We start from the raw sequence: 12,443 nt of genomic DNA, 5'->3' as shown, positions 1-12,443 counted from the left end.
AAAAAAGAAATGTTATTAGATTAATGTAAGAAAAACAAGAAAAAAACGCAGTAATAATATAACTAAATTAAGATTTACAACTATATCTATACATACATGGTTAAATAAAATATTTATCTAAAGGCATAAATTCATTCATTCACACACACACACATACATATAAAATATAAACTATATATATGTATAATTACGATAAACTTACTATCGATAACTACTATTATCATTAGGAACTGTATAAAATTTACAACTACAGTAACAACACTAACTGCATATTTATTTAAACAACAATCAAAAAAAAGAATAAAAGGCAAAATATTATTAATAAAAATTATATTTATATATCTATATATATATATATTTAGACTATAGGCAAAATATTGTATATACATATATACAATTAATGAATTAAACTAATAAAATATACACAAAGTTATGGAAATGATACAAACTAAGACGATGACAGAAAACAAGCAACAACAACAACAAAAATATACTTGTGTTTTTATTAAAGATTGGGGTTTTTATACCCTACACCACATAGTAGTAAGGGTATTATGTCTTTGTGCATTTGTTTGTAACATGGAGAAGGAAACGAGATAGACCCATAGTTACTTTTGAGAACCTTCATAGAATCACTTTCTGAGTCGATTTATGCATGTCAGTCCGTCTGTCCGTCCGTCCGTCTGTCCATGTATTCTTGTGAACAAAATGCAGGTCGCATTTATTATCCGATTGAGATGAAATTTTCCAAACAATATTTTTTTGGCCCAAGGACGAACCCTATTGAAATTGGTGAGAATCGGATCAAATTTAGATATAGCTCCCATATATATCTTCATCCGATTTCGGGTTAAATGTGCACCAAATGTCCACTATCAGTCCAAATTACCTGAATTTTGGCACACCCAACCGAGTTCGGCCTAGAAGCAAGTATATCAAATTTGGAGAAAATCGGTTCAGATATAGCTATAGCTCCCATATATATCTTTCATCCGATTTGATCTTTAAGTCCCTCACATTCCTACTATGCACTCCACAACCGTGATATTTGGTACCAGGTATTAGATGGAGCACAGAAATAGCTGTTTTAAATTTTATCGAAATCGGTTCAGATTTGGATATAGCTCCCATATATATCTTCATCCGATTTCGGGTTAATTGACCACCAAATGGCCAATATCAGCCCAAATGGCCCGAATTTTGGCACATGTGACCGAAATTAGCCTTAAAGCAAATACAACAAATTTGGAGAAAATCGGTTCAGAAACAGCTATAGCTCCCATATATATGTTTTATCCGATTTGGTGTTTAAGCCTCTGACATTCGTAATATGCACTCCACAAGAATGATATTTGGTACCAGATATAAGATATAGCCCAGAAATAGCTGTTTGTAATTTTATCGAAATCGGTTCAGATTTGGATATAGCTCCCATATATATCTTCATCCGATTTCGGGTTAATTGTGCACCAAATGGCCGATATAAGTCCAAATGGACTGAATTTTAGTACATCGGACCAAATTCAGCCTAGAAGCAAGTATATCAAATTTAGTGAAAATCGGTTCAGATATAGATATAGCAACCATATATAAGTTTCATCCGATTTAGTGTTTTAGTCCCATACATTCCCATACATATTCACTCCACAACCGTGAAATTTGGTACCAGGTATTAGATGGAGTACAGGAATAACTGTTTTAAATTTCAGATCGGTTCAGATTTGGATATAGCTCCCATATATATCTTCATCCGATTTCGGGTTAAATGTGCACTAAATGGTCAATATCAGCCCAAATCACCTGAATTTTCGTAGATAAGACCGAATTCAGTGTAGAAGCTAATACGTAAAATTTGGAGAAACCCGGTTCAGAGTACGCTATAGTTCGTAAAATGCACGATAGAATTAGATAGATTTTGATTTTGTACCAAATATCTCATAGACCTCTGAAATGCCCTGTATAAACCTTTTTACGAGAGCTCTACTAAATATGCATAGTGGTGTAGGGTATCATATAGTCGGCCCCGCCCGACTTTTGAGCTTTCCTTACTGGTTAAAATTCGATTTGTTAAATGTGTGAGTATGGATAGTTTTAATAGCCCACCATGGATGGAGGGTTTATCTTTCTCCATTTCAGTACCCATCGGTTTTAGTAGATATAACCTTTATATGGCACAAGGTGGCGCAAAAGTAAACTTTCGATGTTTTTTTATACCCCACACCACAAGGTGGTCAGGTTGTTATGTCTCTCACATTTTGAGTCGATATATGCATGTCCGTCCGCCTGTCCATGTATTTTTGTGAACAAAATACAGTTCGCATTTATTACCCGATCCAGATGAAATTTTGCACAAATCATTTGTTTGGCCCAAGGAGTATGGATAGTTAAAATTGGAGATAATCGGTAACAATTTAGATATAGCTCCCATATATATCTTCGTCCGATTTGCCTTTTATTGTGCACCAAACGTGTAATATCAGCCCGAATAGTATGCACATACAACCAAATTAGGCCTGAAAATAAATATGCCAAATTTGATCGAAATCGGTTCAGATATAGCTATAGCTCCAATATATATTGTTCATCCGATCTGTTATTTTTGTCCTCCGCAGCCGTAATATGCACTCTGTAGCAACAATTTTTGGGGAAATGCATCAAATACAGCTCAGAAATACCTTTGCTAAATTTTATCGAGATCGGTTCGGATTTGGATATATCCCCCATATATAACTTGGTCCGATTTACCTGTTATTGTGCACCAAACGTTTAATATTTGCCCAAATGGGATGAAATTACGATCGAATTGAGTCTAGAAGCTAGTATGTCAAATTTGATGAAGATCGGTTCAGATATAGCTATAGCTCCCATATATATTGTTCATCCGATTTGTTATATTTGTAAACAACGATATTCAGAGAAATATATTTCAGAAATATCTTTGCCAAGATCGGTTCAGATGTGGATATAGCTCCCATATATATCAAATGGGCAATACAAGTCCGAATTTAAGAGATACAAATGCTTCGGCATATTTAGTCTTTTGATCTTTAAATTATAATTATAATCATAGCGTGTGTGATTTAATTCTCCCATAAAAACTTTTAATTGTTATGTGGAGCTCTACTAAATTAGCAAAGTGGTGTAGGGTATCATAAAGTCGGCCCCGCCCGGCTTTAAGACTTTCTTTACTGATTTTAGCTGCAAATAAAGAAAATGAAATACTTTGATTCTTCTTGTGGACTATTTTTTATTAGGTCCTTTAGTTTTTATACCCTCCACCATAGTATGGAGGGTATATTAAGTTTGTCATTCCGTTTGTAACACCTCGAAATATACATTTTAGAACCCACAAATATAGGGTGAGATAAAAAAAAACTGCAACAATGTCAATCACCATAATTTTTACATTTATTTTTAAAATTTTGTTGACTGAAAGCGAAAAATGTCGGAAATAGCATTAAATTTTGGCGTAAGTTTAGATTTGTTCGAATTGGTCACCTTTGGCACGAATTATGGCCTTCAAACGGTCAATGAAACCGTCACACGCTGCCCGAATGTTGCTCTGCGGAATTTTGACCCATTCCCGGCGAAGCGCTTGCTTGAGATGATCGACACTTTGGTATTTTTTAGTGCCAACCTTGCTTTTCAAAATACTCCAGACACAATAGTCCAACGGATTGGTATCCGGAGATTTAGGTGGCCATTGTGCGCTGGAAATGAAGCGAGGAACCTCATTTTGTAACCATTCTTGGGTGGCGCGTGCTGTGTGTGATGGTGCTGAGTCCTGTTGGAATGTCCAAGGTCTGCGGCCAAATGTTTGCATGCCCAAGGCTTTAATACACCCTCCAGAATATTTTCGCGATATTATTCGGCATTTATTCTTATGCCGCGGTCGATTAATACGCGCGGAGAGTGACCATCGGCTGTTATGGCGGCCCACAGTATCACCATGGCCGGCGCTTGAGTTCTGGTGACCCAAGGTGCACATTTTCAGTGGACCCCTTTTGGCAAGTAAACACGATCATTTTGTTTGTTTACAAACTGCTGGATAACGAATGTTTTCTCATCGGAGAAAAGCAAATTCGGCAGTTCACCACTTTCGACCAGGCTTCGGCCACTGCAACGCGGGTTTCGATCAAGTAGTTTCTTTACTTTTCGAACCATTTCTGCTGATGTTGCTGTTTTCTTAAGTCCACTTCCTTTACGTCGGTATCACGGTAAAGAGCGATTGGACGAGACACAAAAGATTTATTCACATTTAAATGCTGGAGTGCTCTAACGATAGCCACTTGTGGTTTTCCAGCCAAATATAAAGAAATCACACTATCACGCTTGAATTCCATTACGAATAATGTTTTTTCTAGAAAATTCTCACCAAAATGCTTTTGTACGCTTGTAAACAATATAATGAGCTGTCACTGGAATAATTTTAGCAGCTGTCGGACGAGTAGCTTAGAAATGCCAGCAGTCTGAAGTTGGTTGCAGTTTTTTCATCTCACTCTGTATATATATATTCTTGATCAGCACAAAATTCTATGTCGACTTAGCGATGTCCGTCTGTGGAAATCACTCTAGCTTGCGTACGAAATGCAGTAGGTTAATAAAATTGTACACGGTTGCCCATATTCGACGGACCCATCTGGCAACGCCATAACTTTTGACAGAGATGTCACATCGCTTAATGACATACCGCGTTTGATTTTTACCATGAACCAATACACGCCACGCGAGTGTCATCGAAATGGCCGAAGATGACGAGCAATTTTGGAACAAAATTATCATGTCCGATGAAGCCCATTTCACTTTGAATGGGACCGTTTTTACGCCACTGAAAATCCTCAGGAGATTCAAGAAGTGCCTCTTCATGACGAAAAAGTCACATTAGTGCGAAAACGGTCATTGGGCCGTTTTTCTTCCAAAATGAAAATGGCCATGCTGTTACCATCAATCAGGAGCGTTATCGCGACATGATGACCAATTTGGTGATGCCAATTATTCGTCGAAAGCGTGTGAGGCAGTTCTGGTTTCAACAAGACGGCGCTCCACCGCACACAAGTCGCATAACAATCGATTTTCTGAAGAATTTGTTTTCGGGGTCCGTCGAATATGGGCAACCCTGTACTCAAATGTGTATTATGTCTGCAGGACTTTTGGTATAGAATTGTACCTCACTTTTTTGGCATTTTGGTGATTTAAGCGACATTATTCACCGGAATTATTTCAAATTTGGTGTGTGAAGTTCGTAATGGATACAACAGCCTAAGACGAAAAAATTGTCGGTGCAGATCCACGTCTTCGTATAGCCCCCATAGAACGGTACCCTCCGATATTCGGTGTTTTCATGATTTTAGCGACATTATTTACCGAAATAGTTTTAAATTTTGTGTTTGAAGTTCGTAATGCCTAAGACTGAAAATTTCAAGTTTCAAGTTTTTTCAAGTTTCGGATTTTAATATTGTAATGGTTTATAACAAAAGTTGCCTATGCAGATCCACGTCGTCGTAAATACCCTAATACAACGGCTACATACGGAATTATTAAGATTTTTTAAAATATTTTTTGAACCAACAATACATTTGAATTCTAACGTTATGTGAGTCACCCTTTTCGATACGAAACATGCTGTTTCGATGTGTAATGATTAGTCTAGACAACCATCGTGTACTAAATGAGACTCGGCTAAAATGTTACTTTCTTGGTACTAACCAATACTAGATGGCACTACTATCGTTTCATTCGGCAAAAATATATAATGATATTTTCGTTTGGAATTTTTATACCCTCCACAATACTAGGAAGGGTATATTAACCTTGTCGTTCCGTTTGTAACTCCTCGAAATACTCATGCCAGACCCAACAAAATATATATGTTTTTGATTAGCGTAAAATTTTCGATATGGTGAGGTCTGTCTGTTGTAATCAGGCTATCTTTCAAACGAATTGAGATAGAGGGCTAACATTTTGCACACATGTGTATTTTGCCACTAGGTAGATTTAATTTCGTAAATGAGTCATGTCGGTCCACGTTTTCGCATAGCCCCATACAACGTTACCTCTGATTATTCAGTATTTTGATTATTTGAGCGACATTATAGACCGGAATTGTTTCAAATTTCTTATTGGAAGATCTTAATGGGTACTACAACCTATGACAAAAAATTACTTATGCAGGTTCACGTCTTCGTATAGCCCCCCCCCCCCCCCCCCCATAACGGTAATTCTGAATATTCGGTATTTTCATGATTTTACCGACATTATAGGTCGGAATTGTTCCAAATTTTGTATAGGAAGATCTTTATGGGCACCACAGCCTATGACAAAAAATTAAGTATGCAGGTCTTCGTATACCCCAATGCCACGGTCTTCATCTAGACAGTATACTTCTCAGTGTTGAGAGGTCCCCAAGAACATCTGCGGACAAGCCTCGTCGATTGGAATGGGACCAAAAAAACATGGGTCCGTCAAATATGGGCAACCCTGTACGTATATATTATGGATGAAAATCTCCCATAAATAATATTTTTTGGTAAAAGTGTCAAATCAGGGAGTAACTTCACCCTCGCACCCCTTCAAGGGCATTCCTACTAACAATTGTGGATTTTTAAATTTTTTAAATATTTCTATACCCTCCACCATACTATGGAGGGTATATTAACTTTGTCATTCCGTTTGTAACTCCTCGAAATACTCATGTCAGACACAACAAAGTATATGTATTCTTGATCAGCGTAAAATTCTAAGTCGATTTAGCGATGTCCGTCTGTCTGTCTGTCCGTCTGTCTGTCTGTCCGTCTGTCTGTTGTAATCACGCTATCTTTCGAACGAATTGAGATACAAGGCTAAAATTTTGCACACAGGTTTATTTTTACAGTAGGCAGGTTAAGTTCGTAAATGGGTAATGTAGGTCCACGTTTTTATATAGCCCCCATATAACGGTACCTCCCGATATTCGGTATTTTGATGATCTTAGCGACATTATTCACCGGAATTGTTTCAAATTTGGTATTTGAAGTTCGAAATGGATACTACAGCCTAAGACAGAAAATTGTCTGTGCAGGTCCACGTCTTCGTATAGCCCCCATATAACGGTACCTCCCGATATTTGGTATTTTGATGATTTTAGCGACATTATTAATCGGAATTGTTCAAAATTTGGTAATTGAAGTTCGCAATAGATGCTACAGCCTAAGACAGAAAATTGTCTGTTCAGGTCCACGTCTTCGTATAGCCCCCATATAACGGTACCTCCCTATATTCGGTATTTTGGTGATTTTAGCGTCTTTATTCACCAAAATTTGTTCAAATTACGCATTTAGAGTTCGTAATGGAAACTCCAGTCTGTGACAGAAAATTGTCTATGCAGGTCCAGGTCTTCGTATAGGCCCCATACACCAGTACCTCCCTATATTCGGTATTTTGACGAGTTTAGGTACAATACTCACCGAAGTTGTTTGAAATGTCGTATTTGAAGTTCGTAATGGATGCTACAGAATATGACAAAAAATTATCGACGCAGGTTCAGGTCTTCGCACAGCTCCGATATAACGGTATCTCCCTATATTCTATACTTTGATGATTTTAGCTACATTATTCGCGTTTATTTCAAGTTCCGAATTTGAATTTGGTAATGACTCATGACAAATAATGCCTGTGTGGGTCCACGTCGTATAGGCACCAATATAACGGCAATATTCGGTATTTTTAAAATTTTACCAAAATTTTTTCAAAATTTTATTTCCAAATTCGTACGAAATGGTGGAGGGTATTCAAAGTTCGGCCCGGCCGAACTTACTGCTTTTTAACTTGTTTTAATGATAAGATTTTTTAAAGAGTTTTTTTTTTCAAAATTTATTTTCCTCCACCGTCTCCGAGCGTCCCTCTGGATAAATGTCTATTGGTTTATACTTTCTAACTTAATCATTGTTCATTTCTTTCAAATGGCATTCAGCTCTTATTCAATATTCTTGTTCATTGTTGATTTCTTTCAATTAGCATTCGACTTTTGTTCAATATTCCCTTTGATTTATATTTTTCATCCAATAACTATTCGGAATGAATGATCACAGCCAGATTCCTTTCAAACTAAATGTAAATGTCCAATAAATAATTCCAAGAATCTGAAACATACTTTTTTAATTTACAGCTAAAAAAAATATCAACATTTTTCGCTTTTGACCATTTTAAGTGGATTGGGAAATTTTCCTTCATTTTTAAAGTGTCTACAACTGGTTGCATGGAAAGAATGAGAGGTGGTGGCTGCCAGTGGCCACAATCTTTGTTCTCTATCGATTCCCCCCCCCCCCCCCCCCCCCCCTCCATATTTGCAAATAAAACAATTTGTCCATTTGTTGTGTTGTTGCAGTTGCTGCTGTGTAGCCGGGAATTGTTATTTCTATTTCTTTGTTTTGATTGAAGGCCAGCCAACCAGCCAACCAGCCAACCAGCCAAGAGACAACAGAGAGTCAAAGTCAGTTGGTCTGACTGTGTTTGGTCATGGACAGCATTTTCTAACAACGCATCGAAGCGGAGTGTGTGTAGCATATATATTTTGTGTTTCCATCTTCATATTTGGTAGTGAAACGTGTTGCTTGTTTACGTTTTTTTTTTTTCAATCCCAAAAGTGAACAAAGAAAGGCAGGCCACCAATTTCGTAAAACCAACCAACAGCCTCTGTGAAATGATTTCTTCTGACCGCTGGCGAATGCTGTTGTTGTCGCCGTCGTCGTCTTCTGCACTTAGCATTGGCGGAATGTTAGATTTGACCAAAAATCGTTACAATGACCCTAGATGGTCATTAGATGTGGCCGGTCGCTGTTAGATTTCTATGGGAAGGCTAGAAATAACCTCAATACACGGGCTGCAGAACAAATCAAAACGCGTCAGATAAAGTTTTAAGTAACGGCATGGTCAAGGAAACTTTGTGCCATGAGGAAAATTATGATTTTTCACATATCTAAAGGATACTACAGCCTAAGACAGAAAATTATCTGTGCAGGTCCACGTCTTCGTATAGCCCCCAAATGGCCGAACTTACAGCATTTTTTCTTGTTTTTTTTTCATAAATGAGATTTAAAGGTCTTTTGTCTACAAAAGAGCTTTGAAAGCCCTTATATGAGAGCTTTGAAACATGTTTTATCTATTAAATAGCTTTGAAAGCTCTTCTTTGTATTCTACGATTTTGAGAGTCCTTTGTCTATAGAAGGGCTTTGAAAAGTTTTCCGTTTGATCTTTGAAGATCTATGGAAAGTCTTCTATCTTTAGAAGAGCTTTAAAAAATAATTTATCTATAGAATAACTAATAATAATCATTGAACTGTGAAACAGGTCTTCTTTAAATGGACTTCTGTATATGGAAAATAATTTAAAGGTTAATTGCCTCCAAAAAAAGCTTTGAAACGCTTTCTCTCTATAGACATTCAAAATATTTTTTTTTCCGTAGAACACCCGTTAGAGGCCTTTGACTTTCGATATGTCTTTTATAGACAGAAGAAAAAAAATTAGAGTCGGTGTGCTTCTGCTAATATTTTTTTCAAAGGCTAACAATGCCAACCAACGAACATTATTTCTAGAACCACAAGCCTATAGACCATGGATTTTTTGAACACCTTGCTAAGGTCTTTTGTAGGCCTTCAGTCAAGGACCTTAGGACCAAACATTTGTTTAAGATCGTGGTGTTTTACTTTTTTCAAGACAACAACAAAGCCATCTAACGAACATTATTTCTAGGATCACAAGCCTATAGACCGTGGATTTTTTTTAGAATATTTTCATAAGTTAAGTTCTTCTGTAGGCCTTCAGTTAAGGACCTTCAGGCCAACTATTTTTTAAGGAACAACAGACCAATGGTCATGGTATTTTTACGAATATTTGTTCAAGAACCAACAAGGCCAACGAACCAGAACAGACTGAATATATTAAATGAGTCTCCTGTAGATAGAAGAAGGATTCTTAAGGGTCCTTTGTGTATTACAGGCAAAAACAAGTAAAAAAGCTGTAAGTTTGTCCGGGCCGAACTTTTAATACCCTCCACCATTTGGTACAAATTTGGCAATTTCCAAAAAAAAAAAAATAAAATCCGTTAAAAATTCTGTTAATATCTTAAAAATACCGAATGCTTATACGACGACGTGGACCAGCATAGGCAACTTTTGTCATTAGTTATTACAATATTTAAAAGCGAAACTTGAAGAAAAATCTGTTTATAATGTAGCTAAAATCATCAAAATACCGAATATGGGGGGTTCCGTTATATGGGGCTATACGAAGACGTGAACCTGCACAGACAATTTTCTGGCATGGGCTGAAGTATCCATTACGAATTTCACATGTGAAGTTTGAAACAATCCCGGTAAATAATGTCACTAAAATCATCAAAATACCGAATATCGGGGGGTACGGTAGTGGACCTATATGGCTCATTTTCTGTTTTATGCTGTAGTATCTATTACGAACTTCAAATGCCAAATTTGAAACAATTCCGGTGAATAATGTCGCTAAAATCATCAAAATACCGAATATCGGGAGGTAGCGTTATTTACGTATTTCGAGGAGTTACAAACGGAATGACAAAATTAATATACCCTCCATAGTATGGTGGAGGGTATAAAAAGAGCTTCAGTCGAGAAAAGACTGTTAAATTGTTATTTATCTATATAAGATCTGTTAAATGTCATTTGACTACAGAACATCTTGCAAAGGTCTTTTGTGTGTCTTCAGTCAAAGATTTTTTTAAGGTCGTGGTGTTTTTGCGGTTATTTTTTTCAAGGGCCAAGAAAGCCATCCAACGAACATTATTTCTAGGACTACAGGCCGTTTGGACTTTCAGGCAGTTAAGGACCTTCAAACCAACTATTTTTTAAGGATTAACAGACGAATGGTAATGGTGTTTTTACAAATAATTTTTTGAGGGCCAACAATGCCAACGAACCAGCATTATTTCTAGCACCACCGACGTAGAGATCATAGATTTTTTGAGAATATTTCCTTAAGGACCACAGACCAATGATAGTGGATAGAGGGATATTTTTTCGAAAACCAACCGATCAGAAGATCAACAGTTTATTTATTTATTATTATTATTTTTTTTTTTTGGATCAGTAGACCAATAATCGTGGATTTTTGTAAATAATTTTTAAGTGCTAATAGAAGATGTAATGGATTTTTAGTCAAATGTTTTCAAGGACCAAAAGAGCAATATTAGAAAATTTTTAAGAATATTTTTTCAAGGACCAACAGACATATAGTCGTTCATTTTTTAAGGCCCACACACACCAACAATCGAGAATTTATTTAATATTTTTTCAAAGGACCAACAATATGAAAATTTTTAAGGACCGACAGACCAATGTTCTTTGAATGGAGGATTTTTAATAATAGACGGAGGAGGGTTTTTAGAAAATTATTTCTAGGACCAAAAAACTAATAATCGTACATTTTTTAAGAATAGCGTTTGAATGACCTACACCCCAACAATTGTGAATTTACTTAAAAATATGATCGTGGATTTTTTATGAATATTTTTAAGGACCAATAGACCGATTTTCTTAGATTTTTTTCATAGGACTAAAAAGCTACTATTTATGTTTTTTTACGAAAGGAAAACTTACCAGTAATTATGGATTTTTAAGAACATTGTGAATTTTGAAAACATATGGCTTAAGGCATATGGATAGAAATTTGATTCGAACACAACGTGTTCCGTCGAAATAAGGTATATTTGTACAAATCCGTTTCAGGGCATTTAGAGTCGATCTAGCGATGTTCGTCCGTCTGTCTGTCTGGCTGGTGCGCACGATAACTCTCAAAGGGAGTATCCGATTTGATGCAAACTTGGTACATCATAATATTATTATCAAACTTAGATCCAGTTCGGAGATGGACAATATCGGTCCACTCCTTCTGGTACCTCCCCCACAACAGTTCGGAATTTTCAAAAGAATATTTTATTTCCCAGAAAGAGAAGGTATAATCCGATATTGTTTCATATTTGCAAATCCTAATGTTTGCGTCAGTTGCGAAATTGAAGAAAAGCGGTCCACTCCATCAAATACCTCCCCCGCAAAGGTTCAAAATTTTGAATAATTTTAACTCATATATCATATAAGAGTCCGATTGTCTTCAAATTACACACATCACAATACAGGGTTGTCCATATTCGATGGACCCATCTGGCAACGCCATAACTTTTGACAGAGATGTCACATCGCTTAATGACATACCGCGTTTGAAGCGTCAGTCCAAGCAGATTTTTAACATGAACCAATACACGCGCTCTGAAATAGTTGAAATTTACATTCAACAGAAGAAGTCAATTGTGAAAACTCAACATGCTTTTAAAACATTAAAAAATGTGAGAAGTATAAAAGTCGACCAAGGCGATCGGCCGAGAATATCGCTGCCGTACGAGCCAGTGTTGAGAGGTCCCCAAGAACAACCCAAAAACG

This window comes from Musca domestica, unplaced genomic scaffold (assembly GCF_030504385.1).
Source record: "Musca domestica strain aabys unplaced genomic scaffold, Musca_domestica.polishedcontigs.V.1.1 38, whole genome shotgun sequence".
Lineage (NCBI taxonomy): Eukaryota > Metazoa > Arthropoda > Insecta > Diptera > Muscidae > Musca > Musca domestica.
The sequence above is the reverse complement of the archived record's forward strand: the minus strand, read 5'-3'. Positions refer to the sequence as shown.